The sequence below is a fragment of the Haliotis cracherodii genome, unplaced genomic scaffold (assembly GCF_022045235.1).
Source record: "Haliotis cracherodii isolate W230 unplaced genomic scaffold, xgHalCrac1.p SCAF_10, whole genome shotgun sequence".
In the NCBI taxonomy this organism is placed as follows: Eukaryota; Metazoa; Mollusca; class Gastropoda; order Lepetellida; family Haliotidae; genus Haliotis; species Haliotis cracherodii.
Genome location: NW_027266265.1, coordinates 7,173,111 through 7,192,133, shown reverse-complemented (window position 1 = coordinate 7,192,133; position 19,023 = coordinate 7,173,111). Strand labels below are relative to the sequence as shown.

Genomic DNA, 19,023 nt, shown 5'->3' with positions numbered 1-19,023 from the left:
CTATACATGAACTTGCCAGAAACTATACATGAACTTGCCAGAGACTATACATAAACTTGTCAGAGACTATACATGAACTTGCCAGAGACTATACATAAACTTGTCAGAAATTATACATGAACTTGTCAGAGACTATACACTTGTCAGAAATGAACTTGACAGAGACTATATACATGAACTTGCCAGAGGCTATACATGAACTTGTCAGTGACTATAAACATGAACTTGTCAGAGACTATACATGAACTGAATACTTGCATTTGTCAGAGACTATACATGAAATTGTCAGAGACTATACATGAAATTGTCAAAGACTATACATGAACTTGTCAGAAACTATACATGAAATTGTCAAAGACTATACATGAACTGAATACTTGCATTTCTCAGAGACTATACATGAACTTGTCAGAGACTTTACATGAACTTGTCAGAGACTATACATGAACTTGTCAGAAACTATACATGAACTTGTCAGAGACTTTACATGAACTTGTCAGAGATTATACATGAACTTGTCAGAGACTATATACAGGAACTTGTCAGAAACTATACATGAACTGAATACTTGCAACTGTCAGAGACTGTACATGAACTTGTCACAGACTTTATATGAACTTGTCAGAGACTATATACATGAACTTGTCAGAGACTATACATGAACTTGTCAGAAACTATATACATGAACTTGTCAGAGACTATATACATGGACGTGTCAGAGACTATATACACGAACTTGACAGAGACTATACATGAAATTGTCAAAGACGATTCATGAACTTGTCAGAGACTTTACATGAACTTGTCGAAGACTATATACATGAACTTGTCAGAGACTATAAACATGAACGTGTCAGAGACTATATACATGAACGTGTCAGAGACTATATACATAAACTTGTCAGAGACTATACATGAACTTGTCAGAGACTAAACATGAACTTGTCAGAGACTATACATGAACTTGTCAGAGACTATACATGAACTTGTCAGAGACTATATACATGAACTTGTCAGAGACTATACATGAACTTGTCAGAGACTATATACATGAACGTGTCAGAGACTATACATGAACTTGTCAGAGACTATATACATGAACTTGTCAGAGACTGTATACATGAACTTGTCAGAGATTATACATAAACTTGTCAGAGACTATACATGAACTTTTCAGAGACTATATACTTGAACTTGTCAGAGACTATACATGAACTTGTCGGAGACTATATACATGAACTTGTCAGAGACTATACATGAACGTGTCAGAAACTATACATGAACTTGTCAGAGACTATACACATGAACTAGTCAGAGACTATACATGAACTTGTCAGAGACTATACATGAACTTGTCAGAGACTATATACATGAACTTGTCAGAGACTATACATGAACTTGTCAGAGACTATATACATGAACTTGGCAGAGACTGTACATGAAATTGTCAAAGACGATTCATGAACCTGTCAGAGACTTTACATGAACTTGTCGAAGACTATACATGAACTTGTCAAAGACTATACATGAACTTGTCGAAGAATATACATGAACTTGTCAGACATGAACTTGTCAGAGACTGTACATGAACTTGTCAGACATGATCTTGACAGAGACTATATACACGAACTTGTCAAAGACTATACACGAACTTGTCAAAGACTATACATGAACTTGTCACACACTATATACACGAACTTGTCAAAGACTGTACATGAACTTGTCAGACATGAACTTGACAGAGACTATATACATGAACTTGTCAGACATGAACTTGACAGAGACTATATACATGAAGTTATCAGAGACTTTACACATGAAATAAGGTCCTTGGTCGCAAGTGTCGGATCAGGTGCCGCAAGGCATAACGCTATGATCGTGAGTTGTTTCTTAAATTCGATTAAAATGTAATATCAAAAATTTCTGCAATTTTATTCTATCCCAAGTCCAATTTTCACATAAAGTAAAATTACTGAGATTACGTCTTTAACAATAACCGATTGCTACAGATGCATGTCGAGAGATATATTCGGTTACACAGCGCGTGAACGCACGTGGCTGCAGTACAAAAAGTGCACCTCTAGTGTCGAAGTGTGAGTATTATTTCACGTAGTTAACTAGAAAAAATTCTCTTAACAAATAAGCCCCAGCGTCTTTAATTAACGCTTACATGTTACTTGCTAAACAATACAGGAAATAAGTTGTGAAAAATAGCACCGCAGGCACTTGTAATAAGGCGACCCCTCTGATAGAATTATGGCCATGGCCGAGACCGTGGGAATAGTGTGTGTCATGCTGGGCTGGTAGCAGGCCTTGGCGATGTAACCGTAGTCTCAGGAACAGGGGCAATTGTAACGGGAAGTTATTGCCAACCATCTTATCTGTCTTGTTTCCGAGGTGGTCAAGTGTGTTTAAAGATATGTTTGTCGAGAACCGTGACTTTGGTTTAGGATTCTTGCTGTATGATATTATTTGTTAGTTTGTTTGTTGTTTAACTCCGCATTCAGCACTAATTCAAGCTGTATGATGGCGGTCTGTACTTCATGGAGTCTTGACCCGACAATCCGGTGATTGACATCATGAGCATCGATCTACGCAATTGGGATAAGATGACATGCATCGACCAAGTCATCATATGGTTATGATGTTAATAGCGAAGTTCTGACTTAAAGAGCTGTCTCTGGTTTTAATTGGAAAGTTATGGCTTAACGAAATGGTTCTAGTGTTGATAGCGAAGTAATGACTTCAAGTGCGGGTTGGGTTTAACTTAGGACTTAAAAGAACTGTCTCTGATGTTAATATTGAAGGTCGGACTTAAACAACTGGCTCTGATGCCAAAAGCGGCGTTCGGAACTCAAAAACTGATTCTGATGTTAATAGCGAAGTTAGGACTCAAAGAACTGTCTTTGGTGTTAATAGCGAAGTTCGGACTTAAATAACTGATTCTGGTGTTAACAGCGAAGTTCGGACTTAAATAACTGGCTCTGATGCCAAAAGAGGCGTTCGGACCAGAAGAACTAATTCTGATGTTAATAGCGAAGTTAGCACTTAAAGAACTGTCTTTGGTGTTAATAGCGGAGGTTCGGACTTAAATAACTGATTCTGATTAACGCATTTCGGGTATCACGGGCTGACTTTGATGCTGAATAGAGTTTCTAAATTGAAAATATATTTGAAAATGTTTATGACGGAGTCACAGCGAGTACAGCCGACGAAGTCCGACAACAACCACGCCGGAGCGTGCAGCGCCGGTAATTACCCGTGCACCCTGGAATGGTTCCATTCATATCAGAGGCTGTCAACTGTGCTCAGCTGTTCGTTGATACAGAGCCTGACTGACATGCAGGCTGCCGCTTGCAGTAGTCTAGCCTTGCTCCAAGGCTGTACTGAAAAATAAGTCCATGGATGTTCAGTGATTCTATCCACCAATAGGCAAGTCTAGATATGTGGACAGTCCCTTGTAGAGACAACTTTTTCGTATTACGAGTATGTACATAATCTAGAAATGTCGATTTAAACTAATAAGTATTGCCTTAGAGACTTTTGCAAGTCTAGCAGTAGTCTCTCCTTCCCTCGTGCTTCAATATGCAGTATCAGAGAGTGCCAGCTTATGTGTGTGTGGGAGAAAGAACAAACTACAGCTGGTACAATATTATTGTTAAATTTATTATTTTATTCGTATTTTATAAAAGTGGTGGTCGGGTAGCGTAGTGGTTTAGCGTTCGTTTATGACTTCGGAGGTTCGATGCCCAACGCCGTCATATTGCTGGAATATTACTTAAAGTGACGTAACATCACACTCATTCATTCATGCTATATAAAAGCACACTTACCACCTAGATCTTATTGACATACAGTAAACTACGGTTATAACGAACTCAAAGGGACCACTAATTTTAGTTCATCTTAACCGTAGTTCGTTATAAGCATATATACAGCAAATGGACGGGATCAACACACATTTCGTTATATCCGTCAGTTCGTTATATGTTTTAATTTGTTCTTTTTTATAGTGTTTTCATTTCAAATGACACTTGTAAAAGTGGGCTTAATATATACAAAGGATGGTTGTAAAAATGTCAAAAATGTGTTATCTTTAAATCTTTAAAGGCCTCATGCCAACTAGTTTTGTCAGCGCTGTATACAAGCTGAACGCGTGATTCTCTCATCACACCAATATGTTTAGAAAAACCTAGGTGTACTTTGTTTCTCTGTTTCCTAAAAACCTGGGCTTTCGTTGTGTCAAACGGATGAAAGGGTAACACGAAGCTTAATGCAAAAAGTTTTATTTTTGCAAAGCCTGAAGCAGAACCAACACGCTTCTTCTTCTGAAGAAACTCTATACGTTCACACTGACAAAAGTCCAGATTGCAACGGCCCAGGGGCTGGATGCGTTTTTTAAGTAAACAGAATCTAGTTGCAGTGTTATATTTAAACCTTCATATCACAGAGTTGGTTTACATTATGGAAATATCTATCAAGGCTCGTGAGTTAGATCTGAAGATGTTCCCGTAGATGACGCCGCTACCGCGTGTAGTGTGGTCAAGACCCACCACATGACCGACCCTCCCTTTATCTGTGATCTGGCAGGGGATGTTCGTCTTTGGCCTCCACTGGGAGTGTATACGCTGTCGTTTGACGCGGAAGAGGTATAACATTCAGTGCAGGAGGTTCCCCGTGTGGAGGTCTATACAGCAGATCATATCTCCATCATTGCTCACCAATACTTGATACTCCGAATTGTTACTCAGTTATAGCCTGTCAATAAGACTCTGAAACAAATACTTCCAATACAGCCCATGCAAGTCTATAATGTTTGGCAAGTCTAGATTACTGCAGTATCAGTATCAGTATCAGTATCAGAAAATGAAAGGAGTCGCTGGGCTCCTTTTTATTATATTTTTATTAAGATAATTTAATAGCTGTCGTTGCTTTTAGTAAGATATGCTCATTTCAGAGACAAGATGTTAGTCTAACTCAGTTACTACCCAGTCGGGTAAGGTGCCGCAAATTGCTGTGGGCAGAGTCGTCCGTACGGTGTGCCAAAGACGTATGGTTGCAAGTTCGAATCACGGTTCGCCCTGACGTTATTTTGGGGCTGGTCATTGCCATACCCATGGTCGTGGGTCTCACGAAAGTGGTAGACTTATAATTTCTGCATCACTTTGGCCTTTCCTAAAGCTAACCCGCCGTGACATATATGAAATACTGTTGAAAGCGGGGTGAAACCCAACTCACTCACACAAATTTAAAATAACAAAGCACTTCAAATAACAAGATGACTTATAGTTTAACCAAATATTTATACCTATATTTAGTTTGTTTTCTTTGTTATCGTATCTGTTCTATTTCATTATGTAACATGCTTCAGCAAACCGATTCATCGATAGAGTGAGTGAGTGAGTATGGTTTTATGCCGCTTTTAGCAATATTCCAGCAATATCACGGCGGGGGAAACCAGAAAATGGACTTGTGGGGAATCGAACCGGATCTTCGGCGTGACGAGCGAACGCTTTAACCACTGGGCTACCCCAACGCCCCTTCATCGATAGAAGGCCCGCTCTACGACAGTCATCAACTCAAGTTTTATATGATCTATATTATGTTTTGTGCAATTCAGAAAAAAGTAAACTGTCATCATCTTCATCAACACCACCACCACCACCACCACCATCATCATCATCATCATCATCATCATCATCATCATCATCATCATCAAACATCTCATCAGTGCTCGTGGATTTCTGCATCTATTCAGGCCTCAGATTTAGGTTAGGTTCGGGATATATTTCGGTGGCTTCTTGAAGGGATATATTAATCTTCTGTTGGGGACACACAGAAATAATAACATAATTTGCGTGTGTGCAAAATCTGTGACAAAAGATAATATTTTCGGGTACAAATTACATGTTTTACCCCTAAAAGCCGATTACTTTCCTATTCACATAAGAATGTCAATGTAATCATTTTTTCATTACACCCGTCATAACGTTAAACTCGCAATGATTTCTTTTTTTCATATTGTACATGGGCGGTAGAGTAGCCCAGCGGTTAAAGGGCTCGTCACTCCGAAGACCCGGATTCGATTCCCCACATGTGTACAATGTGTGAAGCCCATTTCTAGTGTCCTCCGCCGTGATATTGCCGGAATATTGCTAAAAGCGGCGTAAAACCATACACACTCATTCACTCACAGTCCTTAAACCATGTTAGAAGCAAGTCTAGATTTTCCACAGGTTTAGGATCTCTCATCTCATTGCGGCTCCTGTTCAATTCAAATAGAGTTTCTCTTAAAAAAACCACTCACTCACACAATACACAACACTATTCTCTATTTCAATATTAGTTCTACGTTCCGGGTCTGCTGTGTTCCATGAGGTCGGGAGTGTACCGCTCAACTCCGTTCATCACCCGCATCTGTGCCCGACCGAGGCCTCTCTTATTTCCCACACCAGCTGATGAGAATCAAAACACATTAGTGTCGTTTTCACACGATGTAATGTCCAGCGAAGCACGCGACGTTGTGTCAAAGGTCGTGACCGTGACCTTCTCATTCACTCTGGTCCAGCCACTCAGTATCTTGAAGAGCAAATATCCCGAATCTCATGTGTCAAGCTACATCAAAGCAAGTACATCTGTGAAACATTCTGCCATTGTAAGTCGCTGAACCGTCAACGTTTTCATTTTATTTTGTAACTCTACGAATTTTATGACAAGGAATATTATGAATTGTTTGATAGGCATTACTTAGAAGTTGACGGATGACAAGGTAGACACAATGTTTATGGATAACAACTGTGAAAAGCGACGTTTCGGTATAGATCCTTATACTGTTGTCAAGCAAGACTGACTATTATGGATAGAAAAGTCTTTATAATGCACACACGTTTAAGAGCTACGTCTTGCCCCTTCATCGGGAGGAGCCCTTTGATACCGACAAAGACTCTCCACGAAGTATATACTTTATTATTCATTAATTGATGATCGGTTTGATTGCATTTATCCAAAAATGTTACATCACAGAATATGAATATGAATATTTGTCTTTATCAACACGCTGACTCTTTAGTAATAGCGACATATTCCTTTCAATAGCAAAAACAAATCTTGATTCCGACTTCATAATGAGCATATGTTTTTGAATCACTTACAAATAGTGATGATACCAGGTGTTCGCAAAAAGGTGAGCGTACATGTGAGAAAGTGGAATCTATATTTGAATAATACTTTCCTCATTCCATTTCCGCACAAACTAAGTTGCGCATTTCAGTTGTTATTGCCTGGCCCAGTTTTGCATAAACACCCATCTCCAAGCGCGCTGCCTAATTTACTTTCCGCCTCAAATATATTCCAAGTTTTCTAGTCAAATGCAGGCTTTATGTACTACCGCCCTTACCTAACCCTGTAATTCACAAATTCTTATTGGTAATTCTACAAATAAACAGACATTAAATTGAAGTGATGCGTGTTCTAACTATAAGGTGGACCTGGCTACATACACAAACACATGCAAAGGCAAAGCAATCGTTTACCTGAAAATCGACACGGGAACATATGGTACAAGTCAAAATAAGGAATTACATCGGAAATAATTTTTGTCACTGATGGGTCAGTTTTTGAAATGTCCTCCACATGTCTGCATGCCAAGAAATTAACACACCACAAAAAGGACTCATTATTCAGTTTCATAGTCATGTCTAGTGATCATAATTTCATTCATGTGCCCTGATCATAATCTGTATTAAGGTTTACTTTCTTTGCAGAAGAACCCACCAAATTAAGAATAAAAGACCACAAACAAACAAACAAACAACAACAATAAAATAAAATAAATACATAAACAAACAAACAAACAAACAAACAAATAAACAAACAAATAAATAAATAAATACATTTGCCAGCTGAGATGTGTGCCTCCTGTACAATGTCGTGTAACAAATCTCAAACAAACCGGAATATACAGGAGTACTGATATTTCTTTTGTTCATTTATTGATATACGATCGCTTAACTGCAGCAAAGATATCCCTTGAACTGGTTGTGAATGACGTAAGGTTCGAAATATACATGTCAGCATCTTGTGAGAAAGGTGACGCAGGGCCAAGTTGAATGGTCGGCTGTTTGATAAACCTGTAACCTAACGGTAATACAATGATCCGGTTATTTAGGTAAGTAAATTAAAAAATGTCTTCATATCAGGGCCAATGTTTACATGTATTATGTGCTAAAACTGGAAAAACATATTCTGATGCTATCATGCTTCCAGATGATAGAGTAGGATGAAAGTGTCAAAGAGGCTGCGCGCAATCGTGAACGTTTTCAATAACCACCACAACGCAACCCTATACTTTAATCATTAAATTCTGTATGTAAATAATCATCCGTCTTTCAACGAAACCATTTTGTTTGCTCAAAAATCACAACTTTTATCAAATGTTAAGAGTTTTTGAGTACAAATTCTCAGGCCCCCGCTAGTTGGGCCATTATTCCTAAAGAGCAGTATTTGAGCGATGAGAGATTAGGCATACGTTTTACAAATTCCCCTTCTTTGCGAGACCCGGGGCACGAATTTCACTCAACGGCAATTTAAACGAGTTTTTTAAGCGACAAAACTATCTGTTGTATAAACCATCAGATATTGGGGAATATTTGATACGGGGTCATGAGGAGCGATATGTCACCCTAGCGATAACCGAGGCAGCGGATTGCAGGGAAAACAAATGTCTCGGGGATAAGACGAAATGCACAGCTTTCTGCCAGGCAGCAAATTGGGCTAATTCTTATATCATTAAGGAGCGATGCCATTCTTGACATTGGTATAGTTTTCATTGTTGCAGTGAACCCAAACCCCCGGTACAAGCCTTACTGCATTGTTTCATCGGAGTTATTCTACACAAGGGGATTGGACTGTCATAGGAGGAAGGTCGAACATATCTTGAGTCTTGTATCAAGCGCTTCTCGCGTTACTTATACCACCCGCCATTTGTAACGCTAGGCAAGGAGACGTGTGTGATTGATGACGACAACGATGAAAGAGCTTGTGTTTCTGACTGTGACATTCGGACCATTATTCATTCGTAAAGTACACTTCTACAGTAAAAGCTTAACGGATGTCAGATGTTATGTATCTAGCATGGTGGCAAAAATAGCTTAACGTTGCTCTGAACTCATTTATTCACTGTCATATGGTATGGATACAGTGGCGAACAACAGCTAAAATAGATGCATATAATTTTTATGTTTTTTTAAACGTGATCTATTTTTTTCTTATTTGTTTTCGAAAAGGGTTTTTTTTCTTCTAAAAGTACCAACGACATTGCATAATCATAATCATACTCAAACGGACCCGTGAAGGTCCGTGTTAGGCTGACTCAGTTGACGCATGTCATCGTATCCCAATTGCGTGGATCGATGATCATGATGTCCATCACTGGATTGTCTGGTCCAGACTCTCTTATTTATAGACCGCCGTCATATAGCTGGAATATTGCTAAGTGCGGCGATAAAGAGCAAAAAGTATATAAGAAAGATAGTTGTTCAACACAGATTTTCACTTTAGGTTGACATCGACAAAAAATCGAGGTTTTATCTCTGGAAGGAAAATCCAAACCAGTTTGGGATCCCAGAGCTCATAGTTTTTCAAAGCCGATTCATGACCGATAAATGTTTTTGGTTCAGTCACATGACAAATTATTTTTTTAAAGAATTTTCGCTAACATCATGATGTTGTTTTTTCAGACGTCTCACTTGAAAATTACACTTGGTCCCTTGAGTATCAGTTTTGTCATTTCAGTAATATGAATTTCAACTGGTTCATAAAGATAATATAAAACAACAAACAAACAAATTAAAAGAATAAAGGAGTTGAAATCCATAAGCATATTTTGGTGTGCGAATAAACAAACGATTCAGTATGATTTATCTCCGTTGTGACCGTCTGTCTCCTAGACCTTAGAGAATAAATTAAATAAACGAATCGTTCTCAAGTCTGGAATGACTTGACAAATCTAGATTACCTCAGACTTGGAATTAAGCATTGTTCTGGACTGCATTTGAATTTTATTTTATTCTTTCTTGTAGATATATATTTTTAAATAAGACTTTATTTCTGGGACTAAATGTTAGTCTAAGGGCCGTACCTCAACGGTATGGAATGAGGGAACTGATACGACGGTTGAAACTTGAAATGCAGCTCTTCATTATCCTTGTCATAGTGTTTAAGTAACCGACAGCTCAAAATCTTCCGGAAAGTTGTTAATATTGAGGACGGGATACGGGTGGCCCATTCGTTTAAGGCGCCGCAAGTCGCTGTGCAGAGTTGCGTCCCTTGTGAACGCCAGAAACCTATGATTGTTGGTTCGAATCCCTGTTCGCCCCGATTATGTTTCTAGGTTTGTCAGCACCATACCCGTGCTCATGGGTTTCACCAAAGTAGTAAACGTCTCAGACCTGCATCACTTCGGGCTTTCCTCACACATTAAGCCGACACGCTGTGATGTAACTGGAATACTGTTAAAATCGGCGTTAAACCCAACTCACTCACTCACTAATGTTGAGGAAGAAGATCAGAAGAGGAGATTTTGCTTTAAGCTAACGTTGTTGTTTTTGTGCTTGGAGATTGACGTCCCTCAATCCATCACGAGGAAGAAGAGCCATTACGTGCAGATAAATAATCACGCTTGGCCAAAAAACCTTTGAACAAGCGATTTTGATCAGAGGCATGTTATTTGGATTTGAAACCTCTGATGGGGCAAGGATGTTTATGCTAGCAATAAACACCCAGAAACATATGTTGATGGATCAGTCACGATTTACTATTTTCCAAATTAACCATATACTTTTGTGACCATGCACTCTAAGACCTCTGTTATAGAATGGTAACGTCAGAAACTGGACTCTAACCCTGTTGAAATGGGAACACACGCAAATGTCCCATATAGCGCGCACGGGTCCAAGGTTCCAGGATTTGACTGACATACTGTGTCAAGAAGTGCATGTTTGTGATAAACACATGATGGTCTTGTGTCCGTTTGTGCGGAAGGTCGCCGGTCCCCCGGAAACATACCCACACGACAGCTACTATGACGTCATCTCGGCATCCGCCATGATTAGCCGTGCAGCACCCGGATGTAAGCTATATCTATTTGCTTATGTCGCGCGTGATCCATTGTTAGCCGACACAATCAAATATTGTTTTCATGAGTACATAGGTCAGCTGCCACTATTAAATCGTACTATAAACATACCTAACCTGGATCTTCTTATTATAGCGGAGGCACGCCCCAGTCGTCTGAGGCGCCGCAATTAGCTGTGCAGAGTTGCTTCCCTTGCGCACGCCTGAAACCTATGATTGGGCGTTCGAGTCCCGGTTTGCCCCGATTATGTTTCTAGTTTCAGGTCTGAGACCTGCATCACTTCTGCTTTTCTCCCGCATTAAGCTGACACGCAGTGATATAACTGAGATAGGTCCACAATACCGTGCACGTAGTTCTCGTGAAATGTAACAGAGCGTCAGGTGGTAGAGCTCGGTCACGTGACTGATTGCGTGTCATCCTGACCTGATAGCATGGATGGAATGGTCATGACTTTAATCACTGGTTTGCCTACTCCAGATTCGATCATTTACAGGACGGCGTTACATTGCTCAGATGTTCCTGACTGGCGTTAGCTCACACATATAATAGATTTGTCTGTAAAAGTAAAGACAAAAACATGAAACTGTTTATCTGGAATCTGTTTAAGGGGCGAGCAGACAACACCTTGTTGATCAGTGCACCCTGCTTTAATGACTTTAATGACTTTAATGACTAGAGGGTTAAGGGCTACAACATAAACGTTACAGCTTCCATGCACTAGCGTTTTGACGCCTAAGTGAATCATTCAAACGTTTTGTAGGAGAGGATTCGGAGGACACTCTAAATTTGGCGGGGCTGTGGGAGAGCCTAGTGGTTAGAGCGTTCGCTCGTCGCGCCGAAGACCCGGGTTCGATTCCTCACATGGGTACAATGTGTGAAGCCAGTTTCTGCTGTTCCCCGCCGTGATATTGCTGGAGTATTGCTAAAAGCGGCGTGACACCATACTCACTCACTCCAAATTTGACGCGTCCGCGACCAAAATGATACACAATGCAATTTCCTATTTTGAATTGCATCACACATGTTCCCGTTTGTTCAGAACACTTGACCTGCCTTTGCGTGTGTTTGTGATGAGTGCTATCGATGGGGAAGAACACGTCTTTACGCAAACAACCTGGTATAATGATAATGATTCATGTACACATACATCATCGGAATCGAATGATGGATTTTAGCTGCGATTTCTAATGATTATGGAAAAGATTTTATTTCTTATATTCACGACACGTGAAGATCCAGGGTAGAATAGGTCTTCAGCAACCCATACTTGCCATCAAACTCGACATTGATTCTCGTAAGAGGCGACTAACGGGATCGATGCTCATGATGTCAATCACTGGATTGTGTGGTCCAGACTCGATTATTTATCATACCGCCTTCATATAGCTGGAATACTGCTGAGTACGGCCTTAAACAACAAACAAACAAATCTTCTCTTCACATCTGGTGTGGGGCACAGTTCACGCATATCCCTGGATCGAGATTAGCACTACTACACCGTCCAATCAGCTAGAAAGACATACATTGTATTAAAATATCATAGTCGAATTAGAGTGTATCAATGTTTGTTTCATTTGTTTGTTTGTTTGTTGTTTAACGCCGCACAGCTATTTGACGGCGGTCTGTAAATAATAGAGTCTGGACCAGACAATCCAGTGACTGACATCATGAGCATCGATCCACGCAATTGGGATACAATGACATGCATCAACCAAGTCAGCGAGCCTGACCACCCGATCCCGTTAGTCGCCAACATGGGTCAAGTGTATCAATGACAATCACGGCATTGCAATGACATTGCATGTGTTCTGATCTGGGCATTTTGTGGCGGGGTTTATAACAAAGTGGATGCCCTTGTTTGCAACCCCATCTCCTGTAAGAGAGGATTTCGCTTTCCCATGTGGGTATGTTCTTGATGTCAACGCCCTGACGTTAACTAGCAACGCGGCAGGAGTTCTAATTTAGATACATATATTACCATGCATTATTCTGTCAACGACAGCAATTCCGTCTGTGATTGCATTGTGTTTAAAAAACGTGCAACACATATTGTGTTCTCGTCAAAAGGAAACTTAATATGTTAGCAATTACAGCTTCATTTCGTGGTGCATTCGCACATTAGGAACAGTCGTATAGCAAGTTGAGACTTATGCGATGTTTGTCAATAAGTCTTATTGATTTTAGTGTATTACAAATGTATATAAACAGTTTCTACACACAATTGTATGATATTATTTAATATACATTTAATTATGTAATATTTATCTTGAAATATGAAACCAATATTTCACTATGGTGAAATAACAATTTATACGGGAATTAGTTTCAGTGGCAACGGGGCTATCCAAATAAAATGATGAAAATTAGAAGATTATACATAGTAAAAAGAACATTGTCTTTACTTGTCAAATGATATTTTATCTCATCGAATAAGCTGATAAAGTGTATAATAATATGCATGACTGGCGAAGTGATATTTAATACCACTCCAGGTAAATTGTTTCATTATATTTTCACCGTCTCTTCATCATTCTCGCTGCACGTGACTAGAATCCTTCCGCTAACTTGGTTCACTGGACCAAGTCATCGCACGGCGTTTACGAGTGGCTATTACGAGTTATGTCCCTTCTATGTTCCCCCTATTGACCAATCAGATTCGACTTCTCATATCACTTGCATTTGCTTCAGACAAAATGGCGGCGCCCAGTCTAGACGATCTGATCGATAATCAAAATCTATATAGTGATAAAATGGGTCTTATTCGCGAAGTGCATCAAATGACGTGAGCGCCTTGATTAAAAAAAACCCATGAAAGGATTTGGGAAATATATGATGACGCCGTGTTGGCGTTACACATGCATTACATCCTGCAGTGGATAGAAATCTACATAGTTTACTAACAGGTTGTCGATTTCGTCACGCAATTTGATTGGACTATGCATAGGCTCGTTAATCCAGCCAAAATATAACAGTACTCCATAATATCAGCCTCGAGAAGATGGGCCTTGTTGCGCGCTTGTGAATGAAGAATCGCACTGTGTAACACGTGCATCGGCCATAAATCGAGCTATCGCTCACCGTGTCTGATAAAGCTTTACGGCATGCAATAATTTCTAGTAAGGAAACAAATCTCAATCAAGATACAGAACTACTTCTGATGGCGCGCTTCGGTCGTAAGGCCGTGGCATGACTCGTCTTTAAACCGGAATCAGATTGGCAGACAAAAAGCCAACACTGATAAGCATCTCCTGAATGAGAGGTTCAGAGAGTAGATAGGCAATGTAAGATCGTGTTGATGTGAGTCATTGTGTACGCCATTCATTCATTTATTGTGTAAGATATACGTCTATGAGATCTCAGCGTCTGATTCTCTTCTAGCAGGAATTATGAGAGCCAGGTGTTTCTGAGCGTAATGTTATACGGGGTGTATGGGTGTAAGTTGCTGTTGAGGAATGTCTCCCCGCATATGGCGCCTACAGACACCGGTACTAGAGTGAGTATGGTTTTACGCCGCTTTTAGCAATATTCCAGCAATATCACGGCGAGGGACACCAGAAATGGTCTTCACACATTGTACCCATGTGGGGAATCGAACCCGGGTCTTCGGTGTGACGAGTGAACGCTTTAACCACTGGGCTACCCGACAGCCCCTACACCGGTACTAACATAAGGTGTTTACGGGAGAGTACCAGTATCCCTGAAATACAGTTATTTCAGTATGTTTTTGCGTTTGTTTGTGTGTTTGTTGTTTAACGCCGCACGTAGCAATATTCCAGCTATATGACGGCGGTCTGAAAATTCTGGTCTGCCGCGACTAGATAATTCGTTTATGAAGATGTCAACACTGTGTAAAAACAGATTTACGCAAACTGTGCACATCGGTTTTTATGTTTATAACTCCACAACCCCACAAAAAATAGTAATACTAATAATAAATGAAAAAAATAATAATAAAGAAAAATAATAATTATGAAAAAAATATAAAAAATAAGGCATTTCTTATAAATACATACAATAATAGCTGTACAGGCGAATTTTTTAATCATTAACACAAAAATAACTATGAAATCACCACAATAACACCAGTCCCGCCCATTCTATCAGCCATTCAGGAAACAGCCTATTTTATTTTATTTCATGCACAAAAAAGCCAAACAACTTGCTCAGTTTGCCAAACACATGCCGTTGATTTATACAGCAGTGTCAGTCACAGTTCACAGTAAGGAGTATGTGAGTTATTTTCAGGCAGCTGTAAACAGTATACACATAGTATCATGTCAGTTTTGAGAGGAGGAAAGACAAATGCCACGAAAGTCGTTGATAAACGTATACGACCACGGTGCATTGTACTCAAATACCATGATAACAATTTTGATGAACTTTGGATTAAAATCCCCGAGTGAACATATCTTTCACGCCTGTGTGATGACACGCATTGTTGCGCCTGTTGCGCATGCGTGGTCTCTTCTCGTCAGACGTGACAGATCATAGAAAAAGGTTTTATTTGAATCATGAAAATACAAGTTGGGGACAAGTGATACTTGTACAAATATTTGCCCCCTTCCCCCAAACCCCCGTTAAAAAAAGTTAAACTACGGCCATGGAGATGTAAAATTCTTGGACACTGAGGAGGACATATGTGATGTTGGGGGGCTTGACCTCTTGCAGGACTAAAAGAACATCGTACCAGATAGCGAATAAAACCATGCATAAAATCATTGGGTCCATGAATATCCGGTTTAGAATAGGTATTCAGCAACCCATGCTTTCCGTTAAAAAAGGCGACCATGCTTGTCGTAAGAGGCGACTAACGGGATCGGGTGGTCAGGCTCACTGATTTGGTTGATGCATGTCATCGTATCCTAATTGAATGGATCGATGCTAATGATGTCAATCATTGGCCGAGACTCGATTATTCACAGACCGCCGTCATATAGCTGGAATAGTGCGGAGTGCGGCGTTAAACAACAAACAAACAAAACAACAACATATCATTGAACTGAAGCAGCGGAGACACCGCCAATAACCAGTCTATGTGCGAAGTAGCAATTACAGGCCTTGATACGTTCGTTCGCTTTCGGTCCATTTTGGAGAGGTAACGGTAAATGAAACCGAAAAGCGTTGTTCCAATGTTCTGGAATTATACACGTCACAAGTGGCAGCACCTGCAGATTGTGCCCCTAACTCTCCTGGGCCCCGTTCCACAAAGCCATCTTAGCGCTAAGGTGATCGTAACCCCCATGCTTTAACACTGGCTTACGATAGTCGTAGCGCTAAGATCGCTTTTTGGAACGGGGCTCTGGCCTTGCAGGGGGCGATGGGGCAGCCTAGTGGTTTAAACCTTTGCTCCCCATGCCGAAATGGGTACAATGTGCGAAGCCCATTTCTGGTGTCCTCCGACATGATATTTCTGGAATATTGCTAAAGCCATACTCACTCACTCACCCAAGCTAACCTAACATCCTCTTACTTTTATCTCTTCCCGAAAATGAAATCACACCTGCTTGGAAGAGTTTTTACCAGTGACGATAAGGTGATTTCGTCGCCATCGAGAAAACAGAACTGGAGCATCGCAGGACCAAGTGTATCGGATTACTTGTCAAGGGTGATTATATTGAAAAATAAATTGCAAACAATTTTGATTCTGAACTATCTTCTATGTGAGGCCACAAACTTTCCGATTTACCCTCGAAATATGAACCTCTTGGCGATATTGACTATATTTATCCCTACTTTAGAAATACGTTTTCAAATTTGTACTTACTGAAAACTGGTTTTCTTCCTCTACCGGGCTGTGATGGCGAACACTTGCTCTCTTTCCCGCCTAAACCGCTATTGTCAAGTGTCGCGAGCGGTGAGTATTCCCATTTGTCCTGTGGTTTGAGCGACGGGAAATGTTTAAATATCTTGTCAATCACACCGACCTTCACTCTCATTGGTTAATCTACTCCGCTCGCACGATGCATGTTTACAATGATCTCAGTAGAATTGCGATGCTTCCTGAAATATTGACACACAACTCACCATCTGGGCCGAAAAGAGATGATAATGATAATGTTGTTTATTTAAAATAATTGAAATGGGGCATAAACTTTCGTTCAAAGGCAATTCGTGTTATCTCTTGATTCTTTTGGAGTGAATATTCAAATAGCATGGGATTCTGTTTAAATAAGAACTATTTCCCCAATTATGAGTTTATAATCGGAATATTAACTTTAACGCAGAGTCCGTGCTGTGACATAATGGCAGTTTGCGCGTGCATGTTTCATATTTAGATGTCACAACAAATAAATAGACAAATTAATAATCGCTTCAAGCTTTATGCATGTGCGTTGCATGTGTTTGTGTAAGATTTTGCAAGCGTTTAAATTGCATGTGTTTGTGAATGGTTGTAGTATGATTGTGTTTGTGATTGTGTATATGCAGTACTGGTCTTAGTCATGTCTCATTACGAATACCTGCCTTAAGGCTTGTACCCGTTAGAACTGGTCTTCAGCAACCCAAGCTGCTGACTTGGTTCATGCATGTCATCGTATCCCAGATGCGTGTATCAATGCTCATAATGTCCATCACTGAATTGTCTGTTCCAGACTCGATAATTAACAGAACCCCGGACCCGTGAAGATCCGGGATAGAATAGGTTTTCAGCAGCCCAGGCTTGCCGTAAAAGGTGACTATGCTTGTCGTAAGAGGCGACTAACGGGATCGGATGGTCAGTCTAGCTCACTTGGTTGATGCATGTCAACACATCCCAATTACGCGGATCGATGCTCATGATATTAATCACTGGATTGTCTGGTCTAGACTCGATTATTTACAGACCGCCTTCATATAGCTAGAGATTTGCTGAGTGCGGCGTTAAACAACAAAGAAACAAAATATTCCCTATTTGTGTAAACGACAGGTTAACAGTTTTAATAGTTCATTTGATATCTGATTATCACAGTGCTCCTTACACAGTTTTGAGCCATTGAGTATTTTCATCATTCACATTGGGTATTTGGTAATATTCTTTGGGTATTGACTATGTTTTACTTCCTTGACTCCAGACTATTGGGTATTCATAAACTTATGTTTAGACAATTTAGAAATAATAATTCTGCTTAAAATGCTGTTTCCGGTAACTTTTAATGTCCTCTGTTAATGTGCTGCCCCAATTCATGTGTCCATGTGTCATAAGCTCACAACAGCGACACACGTGGCGGCTACCATGAGCGAGACGAAGCACGCTTTGTGCAGTATGCACTGCAGTAGAGTTTATGTATAAATGATGCCAGCATTCGATCAGAAAATTGAGATGTTTAAAGATTGTCGGGTAAGCAGGCTGAAAAGGTACGTGGAAAAAACTTAGGACATACTGGATTAGTGGAAAATGAAATAAAACTAGAACCGTATCTCAGCCACTGTCAACTCAGAAAATGACGTGTCCATTTTGCATAACTACGTCTAAGTGACCAAAAACTAAACATAGCATCAGGAAGAGGCTCCCGACCTCCGGTACCTTTAAATCGATGGCTTTGTTCTAATTGTGCCATCATTGAAGATGAAAAACACTATATATTTCACTTACCTAACATAATCCTCAAAGATTTCTTCTATATAAAGCGATAGAGAAAGATTGATGAATGCCAGACAAATTGACGAAAATGATTTTTTTCTTATACATTTTAGCAAATAATGACTTTAACACCATAAATAGTATCTGCCACCGTGTTTACAATTTCAGACAATGATGTGCCAAATTATGTATCTAACAAGAGGCATACATGTATGTATGTATGTACATATCTTATTGTTCGTTCCTTTTACTTCTATAAATACTAGTGAGTGAGTATTGTTTTACGCCGCTTTTAGCATTATTCCAGCAATATCACGATGGGGGACACCAG

General features: G+C 39.9%; 1 protein-coding gene across 1 annotated transcript in view; it reads right to left on the bottom strand.

The window, feature by feature from the left end:
- LOC139454011 (orexin receptor type 2-like) overlaps positions 1–16,987 on the bottom strand; it is a 32,218-nt gene extending 15,231 nt beyond the window's left edge. Inside the window, exon 1 of the mRNA XM_071235485.1 lies at positions 16,899–16,987. The gene's annotated coding sequence lies outside the window, so the exon portion shown is untranslated. The remainder of the gene's footprint in view (positions 1–16,898) is intronic.
- Positions 16,988–19,023: the final 2,036 nt, after the last annotated feature.